The 23,271-nt window shown below is 39.2% G+C and overlaps 1 protein-coding gene across 6 annotated transcripts in view; it reads left to right on the top strand.

Moving 5' to 3' along the window:
* Positions 1-23,271, top strand: part of PPP2R2C (protein phosphatase 2 regulatory subunit Bgamma) — a 190,214-nt gene that overhangs the window by 106,888 nt on the left and 60,055 nt on the right. The window lies entirely within an intron of this gene.

Raw genomic sequence — 23,271 nt, 5'->3', positions numbered from 1 at the left:
TAGATAGCACTTGTGCTCTTCAAAGTTTTAAATACCGTATGAGCAAATTTTTAAAAGTGACAATTGGTTTCAATAGCTGATGTACCCTCAATATATTTAGAATTCTAAGCAACTAAGGTGATTTCTGCCTTCACAAGTTGTGTAGAGTGTTTGCACGTTTTGTGTTGCAGGTAGTCTGGACACGCTCTGGCTCAGACTAAAATATGAAAAAATTAGCAGATGATGCTATTTTGCAGTTATTTTTACTCCCATTTTGCAATTTTTTAAAATCAGATATTTGTCAGTATAATTTACCTTGTTTGCTTTAATAATCATAGTTATATATTGTTGCTCGATTGCAATGATGATAATATATATATAATATATAATATTATTTTCTGAATTTTACAGAGATTCAGACTAAAGCATATGATCAATAAACATCTAATAAAGTAAACATAGTGAAAACAGAACAGAAGTGAAAACAGAACAGAAAAAAAACCCAACCAAACCAAAAGCCCTTTCTCAATCTAAAATTGAAAAAAACCTCAGTTCAGCTTCTCTCCATTTTCTAAATAAAATCAATGCATGCAGATGAAGTAGTGTATCCTTTTCTATTAAAGGTCTCATTCTGGAAATGGGTGTTTAAGGGTCACTGAGCTCTACTTTCTAATGCTATCAGAATATTCTGCTGAAAGGAAAAAAAAAACCCAAACCCTTAAAGGATTGTTGAAGGAGATCTACATTCTTTCTGTTAAATTTAATTAGAGATTTAGGATATGTTTATTCAAGTTTTACCCACTGACCTTCATGACTGATAAATTTGCAAACAAGCATTATGTGTACAAGGTAACTGCTTTTGTCTCTGTTAAGCCTGCTGAACAGAAAGGCAGTTATGTTTAAATCATTAGGATGTCTATGCATATATTCTTCAGTGTTGTTTGCCAGCATTTTCACTGATCCTACAACATCAGTAAAAGGCTGTGTAAGCTCACAATATCTTGTTACAGTCTATGTTTACTGTGTGTTACAAACAATTTTCATGCTGCTTCTTCTGTGGTAAAATTGGGATGTTGTCATCCTACTCAGAAAAAACTGGGTGCCCTAGGGGCACTGAATTACAGATTGGTGTTCATTCACATTGTTCTGTATATCAATTAATTCTAATTTAAGCATAAAACCTGCTAACAAAAACTTGCCTTTTAATTAAGAAGTAACAGAAGGCCCAGGTTAAATAGTGGGTCATTGCTAAGTCTGAGCAATAGGATAGTATTTGTGGGGTTTTTTTGGACTTTTTCAATTCCTTTTTGTTTCCAAGGGTCCTTGCTCTTCTCGTAGAGTTACCAGAGTCTCATGGCAGTAGCAGCTCCTGTGGAGCACCAGCTGGGGCTCCTCACAGCCTCCCCTGCTGGCTTTTTTCTGATACCTTCTTGGCACCAGAACTGGCTGAAACCACACTGTTCTTGGGACACTCTCCTTGAGTCAAGCTGTTCTAACACCTGGTGTCAGTATGTGGAAGAAAAGCAAAAGAAAACAGAAATTGTGGGTGTGGAGAAACAAGAAGGCAGTCATTACACTGAGCACTGTGTCAGCTTGCTGCTTTGTTGCTGCTGTACTTGCAGCAGAACAGAAGCTCAATATGCTTATTGATGTCTCTCAAGGACTACAAATCCCTGTCTTCCGTGTCTGTTGTTTAATTCTTAATCATTTGTAATAAAATATTCAGCAATCTGGTCCATGGAACAATACTTAGATGATCTGTTTTCTCTACAGCAGAAAACTAACCCAATCCAAAACCTCATCATATGCAGATATTGCAGTTACATAGCTCACTGAATTCTTCAGCAGATTTTTCCATTTGTTTCCTACTGATATGACCAGTATTATATTGGATTTTAATCCAGCTTGTGAAAAACCATTTGATAAATAAATGTGTTATCTAGGAAAATGAGCATCATTTTATCAAAACTTTTATCAGCGCTTTTATCAAAACCTAATAGGTATGGACCTCCTAATAAAATAGCTATAAGGCAGGGAAAGAAAAGACTGCTGTGGAGATGCAGTTTGATTAAAATGTTTTGGTAAAGAATCCTTAATTATTTTAAAGAAAGCCACAGTGGGGTCTTTTCTCCTGCGCTGATAAGAAACTGAAAAGTTTTCATATTGCATTCAAATGTGTGATGTGAAATGAATTAGTTATTAGCTATATCTCCTTGGGGCATGTGCACTATAAATAGCTTTTCCAAGTCTGTGGCTTTATTCTGCTCTGCACTGTATTCAAGACCAGAGAGACCAGAGTAAAATGCCTCCATTCAGCTGCAGTCTGAAGCAGTGCAGATAATGCAGTTTTGGATTTTGCAGATCAAGGTTTATTTATTTTTGTGGTACACAAGAAATAGAGGACTCCTTTCATTCAGTAACCCCTCATTTTTTAGAGTCCCAGGCAAAACAAAACACCTGTTGTTTCTATTACATCTGATTGTTGCCAATCACAACAAGGGGGGATCTAGGTTTAATTTTTGGGTAAGTTCTATAATAGCATTGGTTAGGGTGCAAAAGGGCTTTTTACTTAGGTCTGTGAAAAGCCCTTCCTGGGAAGCCAGGTATCATCTGTATTGGCTTTAAGTTTTGCCATAGTAGCAAGTACAAATGAACTGGGGCCATAAATTAGTTCACAGCTTTGGACTTTAAAAAGCAGTCTGATTTTAAACCCAGAAGCCTGTGCTCTTCTTTGTGCTACATGAATTCTGGCACATTGTTCATCTAGGGTTTTCTTTAGTAAGAAGTAAGGCCACTGTCCTTGCTTAAAACCTACCCCACTTTTACCTTAACAAACCCAATAGTCTGCCCAGGACAGCTCCTTGCAGTTACCAGAATCTGAGGGTGTTAAAATTGCCATGAGCTTAGTTCTCTACCTTTTCATTCAAAATCCACAGAAATCCAGATTATACCCTATGTGTTACTCTTTCACCACTCCAGATGGGAAAGGGATCACTGTAAGGAAACTCCATGTTGATGTTTATAAAAGCTATAGCTACTTTTTCAATGCTGGAAATTACAATTTGAACAAAAATGCTTTTCACCATGTTTTGAGCATTTCCTTGAATTTTTTAGGTCTTCCAGGACTATTCATAGTTGTGTTAGTGTAGACTCACCAATGAAGGGTTCTGTGGCAGCCTCTGCCATGGCAGCCAGGCTGCTCATACTGCCCTTGGAGTTGTGAACATCTGGTGAAGGGTCTGAGTGTGTACAGCAGCAGCAGCAGCCTTCTCTTTTGGGTAGCAGTGACTTTCACATGAGGTACTGTGAGAGGAGTTTGAGAGTCAGTTGTGCAGGGAGACATCCCCAAAAGATTCACCTGCTGACCTGTGGCTTTCAGTATTGCAAGGTCCTCAGTAATGTATAATTTATTAGTCCTCTTTGATGTGTACACAGTTAATGGGTCAGTGCTAGCTGTTTAAACCTCAAAAATATGGGAATGCCTGTACCATATGACACATAGAGGTTTCTAAAAACATGTGATGAAGCTTCTGATTTGAAACACAGGGTCACAGAATGCTTTAGTATGCAAGTCATAAGTTCCTTGGCTTAAAGTCACCCAGTTCTGACTTAATTCTGGTTGATGTGGACTCAGACTCTGAGTGAATCTGTGGAGCATCCTGAGCTATAGATGGTTCAGATTCTCTGTGAATTCCTGAACCTTTGCTGAGCTGTCTGGGGAGATGACTTGAGACTGTCCACCTTGTTTGCTAATGCTATAGGAGAGGGGAAGAAAATGGCAGAGAGTGAAGTGAATACTCTGCCTGTGATGAGGCACCTTGGAAACTGAGAGCCTTCAGTTTCAGGCTTAAACCAGGGGAGTTTGAAGGCACTGGTTCTAATTTAGCCTTCTACCAGGTGAGAGGCAAAGCTTACCTGGGACTTTGAGCATCCCTGGGGTCAGCTTAGACCCCAGCCTGGTAGTGATGGACAATCTGCCAACAGGATCTGTGCTACGACCACAGCAGGTCTAATATCCTGTATCAAATGCTCCCCCAACCATTTCACACCAATTGCAGTCATCTGTCATGCTCTGTGTCCCTGGCCTCACTGGAGTGTGGCACTTTGTGGCATTACAATATTTTTCCATCTTGGTACCTTGAAGTTCAAATTACTACCATGCAGCCAGGGCCCAAGAACTGAGTCAGGAAGAAAATAAAAAAGGTGAAGGATGGCCTTTGAGTAAGTAGCTGCAGTGTAGGGAGGTAAGCAAGTGTGCTGAGCTGCTCCTCTTGTTACATTATTGAGCAACATACTTGTTTATTTATTCAATAAAATGGTACAAGGCAAAGCATGATATTGTTTTACAGTAGCTGCAAATTTTCTACTGAAGTGAAAAGTAGTAAATACATGTTTAAAATATATTAAATATTTTCATATATTATGGTATATTTTAACTTTATTGAATGATCTCACATGCTCCCTTGGAGGGATATATCATAAATACAATTATTATCCTTTATGCCAAAATGACATTGACATTGGTTGATATTCTCATGAATAGCATAGCTCCAGTGAAGGAAAAGGACAGACCTGATACCTTCTGCTTAAGTTGTCAAGGTTGGCTGAATTCTCAGTTAATTTAAAACCCTACTTTATGGCCTCTATTACACAGGTTTCTGCTCCCTCCTTGAAATCTCTCTTCTGGGGTGACGAATGTAACCATAAATGTTGCATTTTGTTGAGGTTTTTTTGTTGAGGTTTTTTCTGCTTTATTCTATGTGGTTTTGGTTTTGTTCTTTTTAAAGCAGAAATTGTATTGCTTCATAGGCTTTTAGGGAGGTCTTTGTACTTCTTTCTGCTTGTAATGTAGGTCTCCAGAGCTGGATATAAAAGCAGAAGATTCAATTTTAAAATGCAAGGGGAGTCCTCATTTTCTGTGCCTGGCAAACTTTCTCTTTTATCCCTCAGCCAACTTCTATCCAGTCCACTGGTTCTCCTCCTCTGTGTCATGCTTGCTAACTTTCACAGATTAATTTTTTATGAGAGGTACTATTAAAATGACTTTGGAGAATCACATAAATTATCTCTGCAGCTTTCACTTGCTCTTTGTTGTTGTGTAGAATTTACTAATATTTCTCCAATGCAGCCTGTAGTTTCTAAATCAACTCTGCGTGTTTTTCTAATTTGTGCATTAAGTAATTTCAACTTGATTTTTTAATGAAGTAAAATATTAAGTATCTTATGCAAACTTTAATCCTGGGGGAAGAGAAGCAGAGAAAGTGTGTCAGTTTTGCTTTCTTGTTTACACAGCAACCAAGTCTTCATGAAGGAAGCTCAGCTGAGCCCTGCCTGCCAGGAGCAGCCCTGGTAGCTCCTGTGTCATTAAGGTGCCTCTCTGAGGTGCAATTCTTTCTCTTTGTTCCTTCAAAATACAGGGCAGTAGGAAATGCTGCCCTTTGTTGGAAGAGAAAATTGCTGCTGTCCTTCCTTGGGTTTGTTCCTGCCAGGAAAACAGACAGAGCTTCTCTTTGCATTTGTACAGATCTGTCCTTGAGTGCTCAAATCTGAGCAGGAATTTATACAGGAGGAACATTTTGATCTGGCAAACATGAAGATGAAGGCTTATGGGGGGTCTGGAGGGCTGCTGTAAGCAGCCTCCTCTGTCCTAAACTTGGAAAAGATTAACTGCTGTGGTCTGTGAGATGACTTTTTTATTTGGGACAAAAATGATGAGTGTTCTTTCTATTTCTAAGGGTGGGTGAAAATGATGTTGTTTTATATATTTATATATTTGTACTGGGGAAAGCCATGCCTACAAACCTAAGATGTGAGTTAGCCATCTAATTGGTTCTGCAAAACAGAACATGTTTTCATATCTAGAGGTCTTCTATAAAGTTGGATCTCCTAGATAATTTTCATGTTTATTATTCTTCTAGTAAAATATTAGTTGCTCTTCATTGTTGTGAGTGAATCAATTCTGCTTCATTGCTATTTCATTTACAGGATTAGATGTTATGTTTAGGAGTGGTGATTTAGGGCCAAATTCACCATATGAATTTTTATTTTCTATGAAGCTTAAAATTTCCTTGCTGTTCACTTTTGAGGTGCCAAACTGAACACAAACCAAACCTCTGTTAGTTTTCTAATGTAGCTCAAAAGCACCATAGTTGATTTAAGGGGTTTCCAGCATTTATGATTGGTAGGTAGTAGTGCATGTATAGGTATGAAGGTTAATTAAATCAAGAGGTGAAGTTTGTAGAACAGGGAACGCTTCATTAGGCCCTGTGTGAAGTAACATGTACAATCTGTTCACAATACCCCAAGTGCCATTCACTGAGACAGTGTAATTACAGCTTACACACAGTTTCATTAGTTTGTGTTTCTTCTGCTGTGGTTGACATGTATGTTGTCTTCACTGAAACCCTGGGATAGAGGAGGGACTGCTCGCTGGTGGGCATCTGAGCATGCTGACATTCAGCAAATCATTTTTCCTTTGGGTTCTAAAATGTCTTATCCCAGATGTAATTAAGCTTGTAATTCATCAACTGACACATTTTTATTTCTCAGACTCCAGATCTAGCTAAAGACTTGTTCAATGGCTCTTCTTGTATGGCTTTTTTCTTACTTTGTTCTTGTTGTTGTTGTTGGGGTTTTTTTTGCTTTAAACAGGGAGAAACAACAATTCTCTTTCCCCACTGCTAGTAGGTTGTTTTTTGTCTGGGCACTTTTTAAATTAAAGTTCATTCATTTTTATTGCAGAGCAGGATATAATGACAACCTGAAGATGCAGTTTTTAATACACACCTCTCTTTAATGTGCATAGTGTTTAGGCAAGTATAATATCCAGGTAGCTGTGAAGCTATGGGGGCTTCAGTGAAAGTTTAACCATGTAGATTCCCAAGAGTTTCTTTTAATAACAATTTATGCTACTGAGCACTGTGAATGCACTTAAATAGACTGAAGTGTTATCACAAGTTCAGGCAAATTATGCATTTAGTTGATTCCCAGAGAAGGAGAATTGAAGCTGCAGTTATGATCTCTGAAAGTCAGAGGCAGGATGCATACATAAAAATCTTGGAAATACGTGAACATAGCTTAATATTACCCTTGAGATAAATCCCACAGTCCTATTCAGGTGAGAGAAATTGGGGAAGCACTTGGAGACTCAGGTCTGGAGACAGAAAAGCAATATTAATGAGGGTAATAAAGAGACTACCAAGGAGGGATGAATGATGAGCTTTATTGCAAATCTTATCTGTACATAATTTCTTGATATTAAAAAAACCTGCATAAATGTTCTTCTTCAAATTTGCTAGACTAATGTGAGAAGAGAATACAGCATGGATATAGCAGAGGTAATAGTAAACCCAACCTTCTGTTGTGCTCTTGTTGTCCTACTAATACGTTTAAATATATTTTAAAAATTTATGTTTAGAACTACTATATTAAGACAATACATGTTGCATCCATGCCATGTGGTGTCCCAGCTCTGCCAAGCCATGGCAGCTGCCAGGGTGGTTGTGATCTGTCATCAGTTCTCTGACTGCAGTCTGAAAACACTGAAAAGCTTAGGGCCTGTTCCAGAACTGTTTTACCCTTTGTTAACTATTATAATTTTTTGGTATCAAGTAAAGTAAATATTAAAATATTTCATAGAAATTGCCTGCCTAAATTTTCTTGTCCCAGGAATTGGTGTTCTGTTTTGAGATGACATCCTGAGATAGTGTATGAGTTCTTTAGGTTATTGATAGATTGTGTGTATCTCCTGCTTAAATGAGATCTAATATTGTATCATACATTTTGTGTAAGGCCATTCCACAAGAAAAGTTAGCACTAAAACATGTCTGAAATTTTACATGGACTTAATTAGATCCTAGCAGGATATAAATTACTGCATTGGCCTGGGCTGATGTACTTAGAAACCAGTGTCTGCCAAAATCACCCTAAATCATCTGACAGTGTTTCAGGAATAGCATGTTTTGGAGCAGAACTTCAACCTTTGTGCAGAAAATAAAGAATTATAGGAAAGCAGATGAGGGAACAAATGAACTAAAATGTCATCCATTTGCACCATGTAAGTCCAAAATGGGTCTCAAGGCTGCTGCAAACCATGAGCTGTGGCAGAAACACTGTGAGGTGAGCAAAGGAGTGTGCCAGCTCTGGCTTTAGGCATGGTGAATTTATGCCCTTGGGGTCTGTCAACAACTTGAGCTTTAGGATGATGCATAGAAGCTTGTAAAATAGATGTACTTTTTAGTATTCTGCCTTCCAAAGGAAGGACTGCGTTGATTTGCGGCTTTTATTTCGACAAGTAGAACATACATCATGACTAGAACATACATCCTGACAACACACTTAATTGTGTGTTCTCAAAACAAAAAGCCTAATGTTATTTATTCACTTCAGTGCCACAGGAGTGTATGATGCCTTATAGGTGATTAAAATGAACATGCCATCAGAAGTTTGTAACTTACACAGTGCACAGCAAGGGGTAAAAAAAAAAAGCAGATAAATAAAGGAAGCATCAGGGTTACAGTGGCGAGAGCTCATGAAAATGCTTTCATATACCAATAAAAGCTTTCACTTACGCCTCACATACGTTTCCTCACTGCATGTTGCCTCTGTGTCTTGCTGGTTTTTTGATTTTTGGTTTTGTTAATGTATTCTACTCATAGATTTTGGTCCTGGTACTGTTTCTCTTGAAGTCCCTGGAAGAACTCCTAGTGATTTAAACAGTGCTGGATCAATCTCAGTAAGCAGAGACTGTAGGGATGGGTTAATGAAGAAGCTTGCACTTCAGACTTCTTTTAAAAGCAAGCGTTTTGTGAGAATGGATAATGAAGTACCTGTAATTTTTGTTGTGCATGTAGTAAGTGTAATATTACATACAAAAATAATGCATTCTTCCTCATAACTACACAAATACAAAATTGAAAGATTTGCTGTTCTTCCCTTGTTACTATCCTGTTCTAAGTGGATGTTTACTTTTTCTGTTTACAGAAAAATATTTACTTTTCCACAGTGTTGACGTGATTGTTGTAAAGATATGGAATTGTTTTGGGTTTGTGGTTCTTTTTTTTTTATTTTTCTTGATATAACTTTCTCTTTAATATGCCTGTCAGTTAGTAAAATTTTGTCATAAGTTATTTTCATTTATTGTCATTACTGTCATAATTTTTTTGTGGATAAGTGCATGAGTGTACATATATCACTTGAATCCTATTGATCTCCTTGTTTCCGTGATACTTTGTAGCAGTTTCCTAGATCCTTTGTGAAGAACACTGTTATTATTCAGCTTATGTATGTTTTTTTAATCTAGTGAGGTTTTCCTTGCATCATAAGGAATTTTGCAGTCATTATGTTTCAAATTGTTGTTTTACCATATCTATAATGTCTCCAGTTTTATGCTTCTTGCTTGTGTCTCACCTATCTACATTTATCCTTCTTTTTCTGCCATATTGTTCAGTAATGTTATAATTTCTTCTGAGTTTACAATAATGTTTCTGCACTCTAAAGCGATCTCATCATCTTGATGTGAACTTTCCTTTAAAGCTGTGTGCTAGCCTTGCCAGAGCACATTCTCAAATGCAGAGGGCAAACAGGATCCATGAACATTACAAGCTGTAAAATGTGGGGAGAGGAGCTGTCTTTGACACCAGTGTCTTAGTAGCAAGTGGCAGAGTCTGCCTTGTAAAGTGGACTTGTGTTTTAATCTGTCCATGAAGCAGAGACATGGAAGTGGAAGTGGACCTGTTTGTCTCTCTACAGAAATGCCATAATTTTCTGCTAAGTGTATTTGAGGGAGATCTTTCTTAACCATTTGGACATGTAAATACACAGACATGCAACTCGGCTGCAGAAATATCTGACTCTCTTTTTTGGCCCCATGCAGAGATCCTTCCAAAATATGTCACTGCTGATTTTGTTAGTGGTATATACCTAAGAAACACCAAACAATACAAAATATTCAGTGTATCAAATAGAAACAGATATGTTATAGAATATAATGAAATTTATTCACCTGTTAATGTGAGTGCTGCACATGTTTGATAGGTATAACTATTATTAAACAGCTTGCCCATGTGTTGCCAAATAGTGGATTAAATTCTACTAAGTCTGTTTAAGTATCTCCTTGCTCATGAATATGACATTTCATGTATTTACACCTTTCCAACTGACTTAAAATGTCAAAAAGATGTATTTTTGTAATATAAGTGCCTCAATTCTTTTTGACATTATTTTCTGTAGCTCGTTTCATATGCATATCTTTCTTTTATGTTACCATCATGATGGTATTAATTTGGATGTGCAAATTAGCTCTTCATGATGTTGTCATGTCAGCATCTGGATTCAAGATGTGCTGTTTCATAAGCATTGCATCCTATTGCATTTCATCAGAGTCCCCTCTTCTAATCTAATTATTCATAAGGAACCTTGGGGATTGTGCTAATGGGCATCTGAAGCTATAAAGAGTAATGAAAGTGGTTGTGTTACTGCTATGCAATTAAGTGTATACAGAATACCATTCATATAATTAAATTCAGATTTTTTACCCCTCTTTTTCTCCTTTATAGTACATCAATTATTTCTCTGAAGTTAAAATAATACCAGTGGAGTTTAAGAGCTTTTTATGAGAATTGAAGCATTTATAGTGACAAAAGTTGATTTTTGGCTTTTATAATGAGAAGCTTCAGCAAATAAGGAGATAGTTTTATGAATTTTTTATGTTTTTTTCATGTTTTATGTGAAAAGGTGGAGGGTGTTTGTGATTGAGGCGGAATTTGAACTGCTGGGAAAGCAAGGTGCATGTCTGGGGGTGTGTGAATTCTGTTTCCCATTTAATATGCTGTCCATTGGTTTGATTGGATACAATACACATTATGCTGCTGCTGCTGGTAATGTGCATCAGCAGTCATTGCAATTTGTAAGTTCAGCCTGACCTTTGGTCCGGGTTCAGTTTTCTGTCTCTGTTCATTTGGATTAAGTGTTTTGATGAATGAAGATAAAGTATTTAGATCAACTAGTCAATATGTTTTCTACTGATAATTCCATATTAATAAGTGCTGATGGTTAGTATCTTTAAGGTCTACTGACAATCTGATTGAAATCAATGGCAGTTTTGCCTCATTTAGTTCAATGGGAGCAAGAATGAGTCTTTAACCAGCAGAAAATTATAAACACCAGTCTCTGTTCATGTGTCATTCACTATGAACAAGAGTTTTTTATGGCGCTGTCAAGCTGAAAAAAAAATCTTTTCTTTTTTGATAACAAAGCTGCATTTAGCTGAAGTAATCCCTAGGTAGCCTGTTAGAGGTGTTCTAGCTTTGTTATTCCCAAACAATAGGGAATGTGGCCTCTTGCTGCTTCCACTTAAGTAAGTAGTTGCTGCTGCTCAAAATAGCTTGAGACTGCTGTGCAGCTAAAATTCTGCTGCAGACATCCTGCATTAACCTAGTTATCTTGAATTTTCTTGTGAAATTCAGACTTACTTTAATTCTGCAGAGCACATGGTATTCAATAGCTTGTGCAGTTGCTTTTTCCAGGACATCAGTGACAGCCATGATGTTCCATGTCAGTGAAGAGGCCCAAGCATCATGACAGCATCTTCCATCCTCTTTCTTATCTTTGATTATCCACAGCTGATTGGCGTCTCATCCTGTTCTGAACTGCCTTAACCATAAAAATCCCACTAGCATTTTAAAATTGCTCATCTGCCAGGTAACCTACTACAAAACTGAGAGTTAGCTTCATAAAACAACTCTTCCAGGGCATCCTTTCAGTTTCTCCCCAAGTACCCACCGAGAGAAATGAGCTGTGAAGTTTGAATGAGAGTTTAATAGGTCCAGTCCTGTCTGACCAAATGACACTGTGGCTGAGGGGGACTGAGAGCTTCTCTCTAATCATTGCTGTAAAAGCAAAAGGAAAAAAGAAAGAGAGGTAAAGAGCACAGAAAGCCTGATCTCTTGGCTAGATTTTCAGGTTGCTTAGGGCTTTAAAGGTCAAATGCAACGCCTTAGGTTAGTGAGAAGACAATTATGAGAAGACAACCTTTAGAGCACAGGAAGGGCACACTTCTGGCATTACTCAGCAAGTGTCTGCACTCTCCATTAGTTCATGCTTTCATACATTCTTGAAGTATGGCTGTGTATTTGTGGGTCATTAATCTGCCCTTACAAAGACAAATAAGTTTTGCCTCCAAGAGAATGGTTATATATCTTAACTTCCTGTACAAAATACTCATGGTGCTTGCTCATCAGAGATCTGCAAAGTCAGGTTAAGGCTGCCAGATTTTTCTACCATGATTAAAAACTCTGATAAAATATCTGGTGAATTTTCTGGCCATTTTCTGCAGTTGGTCATTGCTCTTGAATGAAACTCAGTATTACTTTCACACACCTTCTGAGCATGTTCTCTGAGATAAATGGCATGTCTGAAAATCAGTCAATGAGAAAAGAAACCCTCAGTCCATTCAAATAACGTTTTTTATTTATTTGTGTTTTTTTTTTCCTTTTTATTGTACTGTGGTAAATTTTAAATTTTTATATTTTTGTCTGGTAATTTATGTTTTTCCACATTATTTTGGCTTCCTTTTATCTGAATTATAGGCCAAAATCCTTAATTCTCAACTCTAATGTATTAAATAGGGACTAGTTGAAATAGCATTTTCGCTGGGTATTGGTTGCTTTCTTCTCTCCCTATTGCTTTTGCATATTTGTGTCTTCCTGTCTAGTATGTACATATCTTTAATCATCCAAGTAATCTTGGTTAATGGACTGTATTTCTGGATGTTTACCTCTCTCTTTGAATCTGGCATGGGGTTAGTCATTGCTTTGTTAGGCTTGACTTCAAATAATATTTTGTTCTAGCACTTTATATACAGATTATTATCCTAATGATCCTTAAGTTTAATTTTGTGCAAATCAGAGGGGGGTGGGCTGCTGCCTGTTTTTCACTGTCAAATCAGATTGTGTCTCCTTTCAAAGCAGATTTCCACATACAAGTTCAAATCCCATAGATAAAGAATATGCTCATTTACAAAGATTGTAATTGATTTTTGGCCCTGTTTTTAATACTTTGCACTGTAAATGACATCCCAGTGGACAATAATCATCATACAGATGTTTGAAAGCTCCTTCCTGCAGAGTATGCTAATTGAAGTCCATAAAGTGTCATCAGGCTGCACATTGTTTCTAATCAGTACAAGGCACTTTCTCTAAGCTTTGTCTAGTTTTGCTGGCCTCTTTCCTTCATTATTTTACCAGCTAGCAAGTAAATCTTGTCAGTTACTAAGAAAAAAAATCCAGAGTTGGAAATTTTTTTGTGTGCTTCAGAGTGTCTTGCTTTCCTTTACCAGAAAAATACAGATTTTAGTGTGGTTTGATTCTGACTTTCTGAAGCTATCAGTAAGCTTTTAGCTCCAACAGGCCAGGTACCACTCTGACATCTTTTGAAAGACTCTTTATCTCACATCATCAGGAGAAACATTAGTATGACAATAAATTTCTTTTCTCATAATAGGGCATTTATGATAATGATTGTCATTTGTCTAGTTTCTGAAAATGGAATATTTTAGTGACTGCTTGATGGTTGGATGTTTATTGCAGACAGTTTCTCAGGGTATACAATCAGCAGTGCAATGGAAGTGGCAGATAAAAGGGTCGGTCTCTTTTATTGAAAGGAGCTCCAAATTATGTGCAAAATTGCTGGAAAAAGAAGCTTTGCTGCCTGTTTCAGCTTCCCTGTGTGAGTGTACTTGGGTACAGGTCAGGTTCTGCAGTTCTTTTAGGGAGTGTTGGATTGTGCTTTTAAAACTCTGGTGAGTACTTCCCTCTGCTAGGTTAATTTAGCCTAAAGTAGTGTCCCTGTATTTCCTCATGTGTTTCTGCAAGGATTTTTTGCATCAAGTAATCTGGGAGTTTATAGGGCTTAAAAAGAGAGATAGATTTATAGAATTTTCCGGCCCTGGCTGCTTTCTTCAGGCCTCCATTCTAAGCATGGAGGAATGAAACAATAGCTGGTTCTCTTCATAAGACTCTGAGTCAGGACCCATTCTTTTTGGGGTTTTTTAAGGTAAAATATATAATTTTCCTTTGCAAGCAGTGAACACCTTTTCTGAATATTCAGGAAGCACATTCAAAATTTGGTATGCTACATTATTTAAACATTTTCCTGTTGATTTCAACTGAAGTTCACTCATAATATAAAGATTGAGGAGGTTCAAAAACACTCTCATGGACAGCTGGCATACAATAATTTGTTGTTTATTTTGAGGCATCAGAATAAACAGAAGATTTAGGAGGCTGACTTGATTCTCTCTGAATGACAGAATCCTGAGGAAATAATTTACTTTCTTCCAATCTTTGTTTTTTATCTGAGAATGATAATGTGATACATCTCTTTCTTCATGTCTAGGTTCTTTTTAGTGTTTGGGGGAAAAATGTACATGACAGCTGTGATCTAGAGAAGACTACAGTGAAAAATTAAAATAGAATGCACTACTTGGAAGGGATCTGCAATGACCATGTAGTCCAACTGCCTGACTGATTCAGGCTGACCAAAAGTTAGACAATGTTGTTGAGGGCATTGCCTCTTAAACACTGACAGGCTTGGGGCATCTACCACCTCTCTGGGAACCCTGTTCTGATATTTGCCCACCTTCTCAGTCAAGAAATTTTCCCTGTTGTCCAGTCTGAGCCTGCCCTGTTGCAGCTTTGATCCATTTCCACGTGGCCTGTCACAGGATACCAGGGAGAGATCAGCACTTCTCTGATCAGGAAGCTGCAGAGAGCACCGAGGTCACCACTCAGCCTCCTTTTCTCCAAACCAGGCAAGCCCTGAGTCCTCAGTCACCCCTCACAGGACATTCCTTCCAGCCCTGTCACCAGCTTTGTTACCCTCCTCTGGATGCATTCAGAGACCTGAACATCCTTCTTGAATTGTGGGGCCCAGCACAGCACAGAGCACTCAGGTGAGGCCACCCCAGGGCTGAGCACAGCAGGACAGTGCCCTGTGTTACCCAGCAGGACAGTGACCTGTTGTGTTACCAGCAGGACAGTGACCTGTGTTACCCAGCAGGACAGTGACCTGTGTTACCCAGCAGGACAGTGACCTGTGTTACACAGCAGGACAGTGACCAGTTTTACCCAGCAGGACAGTGACCTGTGTTACCCAGCAGGACAGTGACCTGTTTTGCCTGGCTGGTTGTGCTGTGTTTGATGCACCCCAGGGTGGGGTTTGCCCCAGGGCCACTGCTGGCTCACACTGAGATGCTGTTGGCCAGCAGCACCCCCAGACCCTTCCTGCAGGGTAGCTCTCCAGCTGCTCCTCTCCCCTTTTATTGCTGTGCCTGGTGTTACTCTGTCCTTCGTACAGAATCTGACATTTTGACTTTTGAAATTCCATCCCATTCATCATAGAGCAATGCTCCAATCTATCTAGATCCCTCTGCAAGGCCGATTACAGAAATCCTCCTTATTGTTTGTGCTGGAAATTGTACTTAATCCCCACAATCTACTCAATATGGTACTGCATTATAGTAGACTTTCCAGTTAGTGCAGAACATGTGTAGAGGCAAACCTCTTTCTCCAAAGAATTAGTTGTTAATTATGTAAGTGCATAGGAGGCTCTCAAACAAAAAAACCTGGGTATTTGATCTAAGGTGGTATTCCCAGAAAGTACAGTGATGTACCGAAGTAAAAAGAGGAGTTTTTGTTACTTATAAATATTGCATCACTAAAGGATAGCAATGTAAAATAAAAACATTGTTGTAGACAACCAGCTTCTTCCAGGGTTAGGAAATGATGCCAGGGTCTGCATCTGTCCTCTTCACTGCGGTGTGAGGCCTGATGGCAGCTGTGAGCTGGTGCAGGCATGGATAAGATAATGTCTCTCTCCACTCAACTAGGCTCTGGCAAATTTACCAGCATCTACTCTGTGGTTCTGACTGGGGTAATAATACTTTTCCCTTATCACGGTCCTTTGAGCAACTAACCAGCGTGTTTCTCCTCTCTTTTGCCTTGGAGAAACCTGTCAACACCTTTTCTCTTCATTCTGCATTTAATGGATGTGTCAACATTGCTTAATGGAGGATGGTGAAAAGGTATGTTTTGTTGTTAGCTCTGAACAGGCAGTGAGTCCTGACAGCAGTGATGTCTGGGGCACAGCCTCGTGCTGCTGTTCCATTGGCTCTGATGCCTCTTCAGTCAGATCAAGCTCAGATATTCCTCTGCAGTGTTCCTCTGCAGTGCACAAATACTCCCTCATGCAAACAATTCAGAAGCATCTCAACTACATATCCATAATTTATAATTATAGTGAGACTAAAATAGACTTGAGGCTTCAGTTGGCCTCATGTCTCAGAGCTGCTGTGTTGCAGCAGAGGCTGCTCTGCCTTGAGAGCACAGCAATAATTACTGTGGACTGCATTTTAACAGCCAGTGATGATTGCAAGGCACAGCTTCAAGGATATTGGGGGAGTTTGGAAGCCTTGTGCTTCTATCAAGGGCTTAGGTGTCTAAATGTTATCTGTGTGGGCTGCAAATTAGCATTCTCAAGCAGTATGGCTTCAGGAGGCATGGCCTTGGGGAAGGTGCCTGCAGATTTGTGAGCCACCACCATTTGCTTTGAAGCCCCCCTGGTTTGGGGAGCCTCCTAAGGAAATTCCTCCAGGTCTGTTTTTGTACAGGAGACAGAAACTTGATTAGTGATGTTTATTTTTCCAGCTGATTTTGGTTTTGACTTTTCAGTTTTAGCGATAGGATGAAAAACATTTTGCATTTAACCTTTTGATGAAGAAGGACTGATTTTGCTTAGTGTTAAAACATAGGTTTGAAGCTTTGAAGTCTCTGTTCCATAGCTGTAAACACAGTGGGAATGGTCTGATTTCCCACTTGCAATATTGCATTATTAAACTGGAAAGAGCTTTTAGGGCTGTTTTACATAATGACTGGGTTCCCTGCATGCTGCTGCATTCAGAAATAAAATAAAAAAACCAGAAGCTGCCTGACCAGCAAATGGTTCCTGTTTTAGACATTGTCCATAGCATTTGTAATATTTGCTGCTCTAGTCCTGTTATGTAATTGATGTCCATTGGGAATATCCCAAAACAGGGATGTTTGTTTCCTGAGGCTGTTAACAGTGTTTGAAGTTTCTTTATCAGACACAGACTGGGGAAAGGTGAATTGATTTTTAGTGTCTTCTGCTCTTTAAGTAATTTTTTTAAGTGAGTAATTATAGAAATACAATGCATTTAAACTTGAGGGCAAATTTAACATTGGGTTTTCACACTGCAGCCGTCTGGAATTCAGTGTTTCAGGGCCAAGGGTTCATCTATTTCCTGACCTAATAGGGTGATTTAGCATGCTTTTAATTTAATTCATTTTAATTTAATTTTAATTTTAAGCATGTGAGCAATCCCATCTTTCCTCACATTTATTCAGTTGGATACATACATGTGTGTGTATAGATAGATAGATAGATGGATGGATGGATGACTTTGGCCTTTTATGAACTGAATCTTATGAAACAAGCTTTTAGACCAATCTAAAGTTATGTAAGACTTTTATTAGTATCATGTTCACATGCATATCAAACCTTAAAACAGTAGGGTGATAGTAAAGATGATTCAGTTATCCTGTTCATTTTAGACAAGCTTGGGAGCAGACTTTGGTCTTCCATCAGTAACAGCAACCCATATTAACACTGAAAAATCTGTTTTTTTTATCTTCTTGGGATCATCATGTAAACTTGCTGAAGAGATCTTCATGTAAACAAGAGCTACTTGCAGGATCTTTGAACTTGGCTTTAGTTTACACACTTAAACCAGCCACACAACCTGAATAATTCTGAGGTGACAAACACTGATTTCAAGGGATGCTTAGAATGAAGCTAATTTATTATGATATGCATGATCTTCATCAAAGAAGTATTAGGCATTCCCAGAAGTCCCAGAGTTATATGATCTTGTGACAGACCCAGAGGCAAATTCAGAGTTGTCAGCTGAATTGCCTTTGGAGCCTGCCAAGCAAACAGATGCTAATGTTAGATGAGTATCTACTTGGCTTGGCATGGAGCTCCCATGACAGGCAGCCAGCCCTGTGTGTGACCTTAGCTTGCTGGTCCACTGCTGGGAGTCACAGAGGAGATGTCTGTGATGTGTGAGCTAGAGCTGTCTTCTGCTCATGGTATTTGAATAGAGTTTATTTGGATGCTGTAGTTAGAGTCTCTGATGAGAAGATTTAAACACTGCCATCCACTCTCTTGGGTTACAATTGGGAAAGCAAATACAGTTTGTTTTCCTTGTGCTAGTTCTACAGCTCCAGAGCCCCTGTATGCTGGGAAACCCCAACCTCTGCCAGCTGCAGTAGGAAACCCTAATATAATCATGGCAGAGTGTGACTGTCACTGTGTGTGTGTGCCACACTGATTCCTATGAGCTGCACTCACCCACTAAGTGCATCTGCCTGGGCAAACTGGGTTTTGGGAGCCCTGGGACCAGCTGGCACAGAGAGGCCCATGGGGGTGACATTCTGCAGTTTCCAAACCATGGTGGCCATGTGTGTGCTGCTGTTGAGAAGTGGCCCTGCCTTGTGGCCTCTGAGCCATGCCAGAGTGGTATCTGGGGGAGAGCAATTTATTGCAGCCAAAAGCCTCTCAAGGTCCTGTCTCTATCAGTTTAGCAGTGTGAATCATAGCACTGCACAACCCAGGAACATCCTGGAGCTCTTCATTTGCTAGCACAGATAGAGCTGTTGTGTCTCTGCCTGCCTTGTCTCTGTGCTTAAAGACTCTGGCTCTAGTCCAGCTCCAGCCCTTCATGATTTTTAAGATTATATGCCCCTTGCTTCACCCAAAATCCTGCTCACTGGGCTTTTTCTCCCTGGGTGCATGCTGTTGTGAGGCTTTGTTTGTTGGGACTCCATCAGTATATTCATTTAGCAACATGCATACTCATTTGAGCTGAATATAGGAACATTTAAGTCTCTAGACAAGTGATTAAGGGCTTTATTAAATAGAAATGTTTTGCTAAGCCACAGCATGGATTATCTGTCCCTTAGTATGTGTATAATCAAAACTGGTTCTCTGATCTTGGATAAAAACTCTGGAGGATCTGTTTCATTTTTTTTCTTTTGTGTAAAATGGGAATGCTGACATTTCTTTGCTGACTTCCTTGGGTTGCTGTGGAGTTTAATGCCCAGAAAGTGCTTTGAACATGAGAACTGCTGTGACAGAATTACTGAGAGCTTTGCTTCTGGAATTTAATTGCTTAGTTGGGGGGGGAGGGGAGGAAGAGAAGTTCAGAACCAGCTGGCAGTGAAATTCTATTGAAGTTTTTATGTAATATATGGATATAACATTCATATAGAATCTGGTTATTGAGAATTGTGTTTTAAATTTTGGATGATTTTTCATTAGTCTTTGATATATTTGAAATTAATTATTCTTTAAAATTCTAAATATGGATGGGATTTTTTTTGTCTTTGTTTTAGAATAGGCTTTTAACAAAACTTGATGTTTTCTTATTGTAGATCATTGCAATTATTATGCACAAGCATAATCACTTCCGACAGTAAAAGCAGAATTAGTGTATATTAATAATTTGTGTGCTTCCCATTTTTGGCTTCTGTTTGCTCTGAGATGGAGGGTGAGGTTCAAGGTCTTTCTGTGCTCTCCATAAAGCCTGGTTGCCTAGCATTTTTAACACTTGGCAGCACCATTTCTAATCTGTGTGGAGCTGGCAGCCAGGCTGTGCAGCTCCTCAGTGGGAAGTAGCATGGAGCTGAGCCCCAGCTCCCAGCTCAGGCAGGCTTCCTTCTGTGGCTGCCAGTTTAAACCTCTCTCTGGAAATTGTAAATGCATGATGTGATGCCCATGGCAATTTTTTCTCTTTTGTCCTTCAGCATGGGTTGGTAAGAGGAGTGGACTGGCACATTTTCTAAATATGTGCATGTTTATCAAGCAGAGTGTTTCAAGCCTGTTACTGAGTCCTTTGCTTAGATGAGGGTCTCATCTGTCAGCAAAGAAAGAAAGATCTGGCTGCAATTTTGTTTTTCCTTTTTTTTTTTTTTTACCTCTCCCCCCTGCCCCTCCCCAAAATCTCCGAAGAGTAAATGACTAGCATGTGTTATACAGTGTAAGCTGTGAAGAAGATTTGAGGGAATGTGAAATTTAGAAGCTTTCTGTGCATATCTTTATGCTAAAATAGATACTGATCTGCAGTGTTTTCTTAGTTTTAAGCATTGCTTGTAAGAATAGATACAAGCAGAGTTACCAAACGGCTTTGATTTACTGCAAGCAAAAGGCTTTGTAGCCTTTTTTTTGGTCTTGTTCAGGCTGAACAGGATGGAGGGATTGCTGTTCCACTCTTTGGCATTCCCAGGGGCTGAGGTACCTGCTGGAAGCAGGGCTGGTGCTGGCCCTGTGTTGCCTGTTGGTGCTCAGGGAGGGCTGCAGGCTCCCAGCACAGAGAGGATGCTCAGGGACTGCAGGGGTGCAGTGTCTGCCACTGCTGGGGGCCCTAAATAGGCATTAAAAGGAATCCTGGGAAGCTTTTTATCAGTCCACTGCATGGTTCAGATTAGGAAGGCACAAAGCACTGCACCTGGTGACTTCAGCAAGGATAAAATTAATAATGTTAAAGGATAATATTAATAATGTTAATTAGCCATTCTGCCTTTGCAACCTTGCTGGTCTAAGCAGGTCACCTTGAAATTGAAGACACTGAAGTGCATGGAAGCTGCAGCCAAATTTTTGAGAAATGTGTCCTAATTTTCAGATATGCTACATCTGACAAATGTTCCTTGACCTTATTTACTACTTAAATGGTGGGAAACTTTGCATTTACCTCAGTGGGCAGAGGGTCAAATCTCTTGGGCCTCTTTTCCTGGAGGCCTTGTACTCTGCAGGCAGGAGATGGGTGCCAGAACCTCTGAAATAAGGGCTTTGAGCTTTTGAATGAGGAATACATATGTGGGAGGGTCAGTTTATGAAACACTGAATCTCAGTGACTTGTGTTCAGTATAAAGTGTTGTTTTAGCATAGAACACTGAACACAGATAATCTATTTTACATATTTGTCCTGTAAGCAGTTCTTTTCTACATTGACTGTGCTCTAATAGTTGATTTTTCTAATTTGAGAAATACAGCTAGAAATTAGCATGCGATTAAAAAGCTGTTGAAAAAATTTTCTAGGCTCTTAAAATAAACACATACAAAAATAGTGAAGGAAAAACCCAACTCCATTAAAACTCCAGCCTAGAAAGAATAAATCACAGTGGTCCTAAATACTCACAGAGGGCTAAAGACTTTGGGTTTGGTTTTTTAGGTTCTGTTTTAAGTGAATTTTCTCTTTGAGAGAGCATTGAACATATGCTCAGATGTTCTGCATGGGAAGGTGTTTTCCTTTGTCCCTGAGGATAGGGATGCATGGACTTGTGAAACTCAGCAGTCTCATACTGATCTCGTGGTCACCTAAGACACCAAGGTGTGTATGTGTAGCATTTCTAAAATCCAAAAGTTGGAGATCAAAGATGAAGAAAAGGGAAAGATTAGCACAGTGCTTGCCAGGATTTGAAGTAAGAAAAATTTGTTTCTTCCATTCTTTGGGGTTTTTTAACTTTTATTTATTACCATACCTAGCTGAAGTGCTCCTGTTTCAAGGAGCTTTTCAAGACCTGGTCAGCATTCAACTGTGTGGGTTTGGATTTCATGTCAGGAAGCGGTTGTACTCTGGATAAATGTGAGTAAGGTGATAAAAGATAAAAGATAAAAGGTGATATTTAGCCTGATAAACCTTACTCTTGCATGACAAGATTAAATGGGGCTGTTTGGTTTTTGCCTTTGATGTATTTGCCTCTGTTAGCAAAGAAGCCAGGCAAGGTGGCAGTTAACAAAATAACCACCTGAAGTGTAGTGGACACCCCTCTCTGGGTTTCATTTGAATTGATCACCTTGTTTCAGTGATCCCTCAAGGTTTTCCACTCTTAGCAGCATCTGTGTTCAAAGTTTGCCTTGGCCATAATCAGCTTCCTGTTGTGTTTTGCCTTGTCCCTACATCTAACATAGTGTAAACATTTGCCATATTTTAGCACAAACTCATTATACTTTAAAGCCACAATAAATGAGGAAAAAAGCAAAATTAAGATTTGCCAGGATGACAAATAATCCTAGGGGTAAAGGGGCAGATAGATCCTTCTTTTCAAACTACTTATTTTCTGTTGCAGCATTTCCTTGAACTCTTTCATGCTTTCTTAAGCTCTCATATGTCCATGTAGTTTCTCAGGTGTGCTCTTTTGTGCCCTTCCTCATGCTCTTTTAACATTTGTATGCTCTCTCCTCTTGCCATCTCATGCATCCTTGTGCTCTCCTTTTTCTTATTTGCCTCATCTGACCACCCAGTTTGTGCACATAACCTGTGTTGTTTTGGTTCCTTGGAGAGGTGATCAGGCAGTTTGTATGTAGGACAAGGAACCTGGGTGATCTGGGTGATCACATACAGGGTTTAGGGCTTACAGTGGCAGTGCTGGGTTGATGGTTGGACTTGATGATCGTCAAGGTCTCTTCCAGCCCTGATGGTTGTGGTTCTGTGATGCTGTGTCTTGTCTGCCCAAGAGTGGAGTTGGCTTTCTGGTGTGTTGGTTATGGGTGTTCAGTATCTGACCCAGCCAAGGTGGATGGTGTGATGTGGGAGAGTTTGCATTGTGCTTGCTTGAACTTTGAGGATGCTTCTAATGTCCTAAAATCCCTGGATCCAAGATGGTGAATAACACTACTGTGGCAAAGGGAATGCACTTTACAGAGACTGCTGCTTCAAGCAGGAAATTTTTCAGTTGTCAAGGATCTCTCTGCCAGCTATTTCAGAAAAGAAGGCCTTCATACATTTGAGGTTTTGCATACTTTATTTTCTAGCTGCTTGAGGAAACCTTTGAAACTTCAGCTTTTAAAAAGGTAGCAGGCTTTTTCTTTTAATTTATTATTTTTCTTTCCCTACTTTTTTTTGCTTTCTTAGTCTAGACTAAATTCTGACAGCACAGCTCTTTGTATTGGCTGTCCCTTCATTCAAGATACTGTAATACTGCTCCTCTTTTATTTGCCATTTGTCCTTTTGTTTTATGTTTCTCTTTGTTGTGAGCTTCTTTGTTGTTTCTTCCAGATTATTCTCCTCAGGGACTTCTGTATCAGTATGACTGAACATTGCTTGCAGCCATGCCAGATTGTGCTGTGATCTTACTGGATTTCACAAACCAAGGTTAGGCCAGGTCAGAACTTGGTTGAAATAACGTAGACTACAAGATTTTCTGCTAGCCACTGGGA

The sequence above is a fragment of the Molothrus aeneus genome, chromosome 4, assembly GCF_037042795.1.
Source record: "Molothrus aeneus isolate 106 chromosome 4, BPBGC_Maene_1.0, whole genome shotgun sequence".
NCBI classification, from domain to species: domain Eukaryota; kingdom Metazoa; phylum Chordata; class Aves; order Passeriformes; family Icteridae; genus Molothrus; species Molothrus aeneus.
Note: the sequence above shows the minus strand (reverse complement) of the source record. Positions and strands in the feature narration are given on the sequence as shown.